Source organism: Microtus pennsylvanicus, chromosome 8 (assembly GCF_037038515.1).
Source record: "Microtus pennsylvanicus isolate mMicPen1 chromosome 8, mMicPen1.hap1, whole genome shotgun sequence".
Taxonomy (NCBI): domain Eukaryota; kingdom Metazoa; phylum Chordata; class Mammalia; order Rodentia; family Cricetidae; genus Microtus; species Microtus pennsylvanicus.
Window position 1 is genome coordinate 110528543 of NC_134586.1, and position 5096 is coordinate 110533638.

At 36.3% G+C, this 5096-nt stretch overlaps 1 non-coding gene across 1 annotated transcript; it reads right to left on the reverse strand.

Moving 5' to 3' along the window:
• Window positions 1-3308: 3308 nt before the first annotated feature.
• Window positions 3309-3524, reverse strand: LOC142856635 (small nucleolar RNA U3). Its single transcript, XR_012911679.1, has one exon. It is a non-coding gene; the product is annotated as a small nucleolar RNA U3 (small nucleolar RNA).
• Window positions 3525-5096: the final 1572 nt, after the last annotated feature.

Consider the following 5096-nt stretch of genomic DNA (forward strand, 5'->3'; position numbering starts at 1 on the left):
CAGAATGCCTATGGAGAGAAAGAACTAACAACAAATTATCAATATCAATCAGGAAATTATATGATAGCTTACTGTGTTAAGTATGAAACTGTAACTTTATAGGATGAAAACCAATTCAATATATGAACTAGATCCTCTGCATATACATTGTAGTTGTATAGCTTGAAGTTTTTGTGGGACTATTAGCAGCGGGAGTTGGGGATGTCACTAAGTAACTGCTTGCCTACTCTTTGAATCCCTTTCCTCCATTGGATTGCCTCTTCCAGCCTTGATATGAGTGTTTGTGCTTAGTCTTATTGCATCTTGTTATGTTATGTTCAATTAATAGCCCTGGGAGCTGTGTTCTTTTCTGAAGGAAAACAGGAGCAAGGGGGGGAAAGAGAGGTGTGAGGGGAACTGGGAGGAGTGAAGGAAGGAGTGGCTACAGTTGGAATGTATTGTATGAGAGATTAAAAAATAAATTTTACAAAAGAAAAAGAAAAGAAATATATTAAATATCACCATTTGAATAATTAGGACCTATTATATATCACATTCTAACAAAATGGATAAGCACAATGATGCCACATCTGCATTGTTTTTCCTTTATGATTATTGATCATGGCTTTCCTAATGTTGCTTTTGGAGTTTCTCTGCCCAGTGGAGTTAGTTGGTCAAGATTGGCTATAAGACTAGTCACTTTGGTTTTATGCACAATGTTTTTATTATCAAAAATTCACACCTTTCACTGACAGTTGCACAGCTGACAGGGGATACTGCCATTGTTAGGTTTTGGGTCAAAGCCTCTTCTAGCACAGACACACTGAACACCACACTAAGCTGTGCAAGCTTCATCACTCACTGTGACTTTGAAGCAGCAGTACTCATGCTGGTAACAACTTAATTCCAGGGACGTTTGAGACAAACCTGCACCATAAGCACACCAAGCATCTGGTGCAAGCACACAAAATCCTTTGAAGCTCATCTCCTTCAAACATCTCTTAGCTGTCTCTGTGACAGCCACCTGTAAGTCAGTTTCACAAAACAAGAGTGTCTTTGCTATGTCTCCAGTTTGTGTGAAGCCACAATGCCTGCATCCCCTTCCTGATGCAGGTCTTTGCACTTCTCGTGCAAGGAAGCCAACACTGAAGATGAGGTGAGTGTTCTTACAAACCATTTTTAGAATGGAGAAGCCTATTTAAATTTTCTCATATAAAATTTATAGCATTTTCTGTTACTTTGGTTAAAACAAAACAAAATAAAAAATATTTAACTCCTACATATTTATCTTTGTTCTGGTCCTTAGTTAAAATATTTGGAAATATTTGAATTCCTCTAAAGTTTGCTTCTACTATCTGATGAGGAAGAAAGGAAAACAGCACCCTATCCGAAGCTAGTTGGTGCCACTGAGGAGTATTTTTTCTGGAACTATGACCACTGGAGGGATATTCTTCACTGTAGCAGTAGGAACAAGCCCCACACCTGTGTTTGTACCTCAGGAAATTCACCATTCCTAGTTGTTGGTGCTTTATTCATCTCAATGCATCTTCATGAATCTTTCATATTAATAAGATTGGAACTGACTGGGTCAGATTGGAAGTAATAGAAAGCAGAAAGGCATCTCCAAATCAGAACTGTTCCTTCAGTCAGAACAACTGAAGGGCCACAGATTCTGCAGGGGCACAGACTGTGCACTTGACTCTGAAGCTTTGGGTTTTATAGTATGGAAAAGGGTTCAAACATTGAGGATGGAAGATTCCACATGCAGGTTGGTTCTCTCACAGTCTCCAAGTTGGTATGGAGATTTTTTTACCAAAAGATTCCTCAGGCTTTATCAGTCAACTTTCCTGTTAGGAGTTTTTCAGTCAATCTGAGGCTTTTACATCATTAACCCTTCATGGTGGGCATCTAAGGGAATCTTTTTCATGTCTCCAGAACTCCTCTAATGGGCAATGCTCTTCTCCCATCCTCTGTCCTGAGAACTGTAGCTGCTTTATGCTTCTCAAGTACTGACTCAGCAGCCTCGACCCAGCAAAAACACTAGAGGGTTTGTGTTCTCTTTCCCTGATCTGAAACTTTGAAGTTCTTCACAATCAATCGAAACTGACATTTACTCCTTCCCTTAAATATCACTTTGTAGTGTAGCTTAATGTCCAAAGTCAGAATAACACTATATATATGTATATATACACACTTTATGTATATACTTATTTTTATAATTTATTTATAATTGTAAGAAAATTCCAATCCTTATTTCTCCATTATAAACCAAAGTAAAAAGTTACCAGTTTCTTTTAATGTTTTATTGGATCTATACATACTGTTCTAGTCACACTTATTAATACTTATCTTATTATTATTTGTCTTTGATGCCATGAAAACATTCTTCTTGAGAATTATATATAAGCCTCCATCTCTTCTAGCATCCAAATTTTCATTATTAAATAGCTATGTTTAATACATTCATAATAATTTCTTCTAAAATAAAAAGTGAGACAAAATTTTAATTTTTGTGGTTACACAGTTGTTTTTCATTTATATTTTTGAATAATTTATGATTACCTCATTTTAAAATAATACATTTTCTTTTATTTTCTATAGGTATCTATACATCTCTTTAATGGGCTTATGTTTTTCAAACAAAATTTATATGCAATCATTATATTTTATAGTATTACAGCATACTTCTATGTTGAAGCTTTACTCTATTTCTTATTTTGTTGATTTTCTAGAGAATTCTCATTAAATCTGATAGCTGATTTAGCTTAGTAATTTAAAAGATCATGACCATGTTTTTTTGATGTTAAGTATTATTGGATATTTTATATCAGGAAATAATAACACTAAAAATTAAGTTCTAAGTTTTATTTTAAATATCATACTGATTAGGAATTGGAATTCTGTGTTGGAATGAACTAATATGACAAATTCTCTAGGACCACACACTGAAGAAGTGGAAAGTATAATAAGATAAGAGTCCTTGGGCCTCAGTCCTGCTTCAAAGTGACTCCACTTGGGAAGCCTCACCATCTCTGAGGAGTGGATGTCCTGAGGGGGAAAGGTGTGGGTAGTGCGAGGAGGAGATGGAGTGGGAACTGGGTTAGACATGTAGAATGAAAGAAGATTGTTTTACAAATAAACTTAATTAAAATAAGAGTTCTTTAATCAGCCTCTCCCCATCTTCCATCTCTTCCTTAGTACCCACCACTTGTAATGAGCAGAAGAGCTTCTTTTTTCTCTTTCTTCTCATTTTTCTTATGTCCACAATTATATTCTGAGGATTTTGAACAAACTTCCTGGCTTTAGTAACCACAACAGAGAAACTGAAATCCATTCAGATTGTGTTCCCTCCATCCCTCTCTCTCAAAGGGAGAGAAGAGCAATAATCAATGGCAAGAAGCAGCTTGCATGAAAGCCACACCTAGAGCTGGCTTCAGCTTCAGAAGAGACACTGTACCTAGTCTGCATGATCCTGGGTGCTCCACACCACCAGGGAAACTTCTTTAGTAACAAACCATAGAAATGATCCCTGAAAGTGTAGTCTTGAGAATCTTCCCTTTGACATGCATGTTTCAAACAAATGCATGTTTGAAAAGTAAAGGGAGTATATTTTATTTTATCATAAAAATTGTGTATGCTAATGCATTTTAATAAGAAACTAATTTAGCAGTTCTTTAGCTGTGATGGTTTCTATTGGTTGGTTGGTTGGTTGGTTGGTTGGTTGGTTGGTTGGTTGGTTGGTTTTTCCATGTCAGGGTTTCACTGTGTACAGCCTTGACTGTACTAGAACTAGCTAGCTTTATGTGTCAATAGGTAATATTGATGATGCTGATGGACAAACATCACCAGCAATCTTACCCAATTGTGAGCCCCATGAGCTACTATAACAACCTAGGTGGCAATATATGCCTATGGGTGAAATAGTGGAAACAAATGTTTGGGGCTACCCATCTAATTAAAAACTGGATTTAAGACCTATTCTACAGAATGAAATGCATCCGTGATACTATAAATATAGTGATAAACCCTTGGTTGAAGAGCTCGTAGGCCCATAGATGATACTACCACTATTTTGCTGAATATATATATAATATAAAACTGCCCTCTAAATTCATATCTCTATACAAATGTTAGTACAATCCTCAGACCTCATCAGAGAGCTTCTTTGTGTAGTGCATTGTGGTTGACATAGAACCTCACACTGGTTCAATCGTGGAGCATGAGTGTGGACTGCTCAGTCATAAGTAGAATATCTGTAATACCCCTCCTTCCAAGGATGAGGGGATATCATAGAAGCAGCATTGAAAAGATTGTAAAAGCCAAAGGCTGGGTGATTATTATTATTAACAATGTCATCCAAGCATGGAAGGACTACCACATTCATCAACTCACAGCATCTATGTTTGTATTCTGCCTGAGATCTGTACATGATCAACCAGTCAATATTCAAATGTGAAGTGGGGAGGGGCTCATGAGACTCCACCTGTTGATGAGGAACATTTGAGAGTTGATAGTTTCTAGGGGTAGAAAAACAAGTTTTCCTTAAGCATTTATCCCCTGGTAAGCTAACCACACTCCAGTAAATGACCATATATTCATGAGTTTATGGAGAGCAGAAAGTAGACTCAATAGTTTAAAGAAAAGAAAAAGAACATGAAGTTGAGATAGGCTTGAGGTATAATTTGAATCTGCAAGTAGTCAGAGGAAGGATCAAAGTACATAGACATTTATCCTTAATAAATAAATAAATTAAAAAAAATAAAAAGAAGGAAAAAAAATTTCAAACAGTTAATAAAAGTTATATATATATACACACTTTCCTCCATGGAAATTTTACTCATTTTTTTTTCTTCTTATTGCATTAGTTTATTTATGTATATGAGGTGTGTGCATATTCAGGTACAAATGAAGGTGTAATGGTGAAGGCCAGAAGAGATCTTGCAGAAGTTGATTCTCTTCTTACCATGTGAGTTCTGGGGATTGAACTTGGGCATTGGTTTTAGTGGAAATCACATTTACCCATTAAGCCATCATGCTGGCCATAATCTGTTTATTAAGATATCTAGTTGATTCTCTAAGGAGGCACTGTCTCTCTATCTCCCATTCTCTTCCCCCTC